Source organism: Hippichthys cyanospilos, chromosome 1 (genome assembly GCF_059441005.1).
Source record: "Hippichthys cyanospilos isolate Australia breed blue-spotted pipefish chromosome 1, RoL_Hcya_1.0, whole genome shotgun sequence".
Classification (NCBI taxonomy): domain Eukaryota; kingdom Metazoa; phylum Chordata; class Actinopteri; order Syngnathiformes; family Syngnathidae; genus Hippichthys; species Hippichthys cyanospilos.
In genome coordinates, this window is record NC_142369.1 from 24,521,764 (window position 1) to 24,522,376 (window position 613).

A 613-nucleotide genomic window follows, 5' to 3' on the forward strand; every position below is an offset into this window, starting at 1 on the left:
TACCTCGATTTAAACGCTCAAATTTTCATCAAGTTCTTTTATCTTGGAAATTATTTTACCCTCACAATTTTTCGACTCAGATCTATAATTTGGAACAATACAAATATTACTCAAAGGAAAATGTCTCGACATTTGCAACATTGAGTGGACAATGGTATACATTTAGGATTTATTTGATACAAATGGCCAACGACTCGCTTATGAAACTTTTTGAAAGAGAAGAAACTCCCCATTAAGCTACAACAATTTAGGTTTGTTATCAAAAGCATATCTAATGCTATATTACAATTAATGAAAAGCTATAGAGATGAGGTAATAAATGTTTTTGTTTTGTTGCTTACCTTATTATTTGCTCGATTATGGAATGTCATCTGCTCGGGTAAGTGAAGATAATGAGAATTTCATTGTGTGGTATTACAAAGCTTATGACAATAAAACTCTTGAATCTTGAGTTGAGTTGGTAACTTCAAGCATACATTCCCAAATTGTGTTTTTAGACTATTGAAGAGAGTTTTTTTTTTTTTTTTTGCAACATATGAGGGCGGACACTCCCCTCTGCTTTTAAAGCTGCGGCTGTGGCTAAATAGCCAACTTACCTCTGCTGAGTATTTGC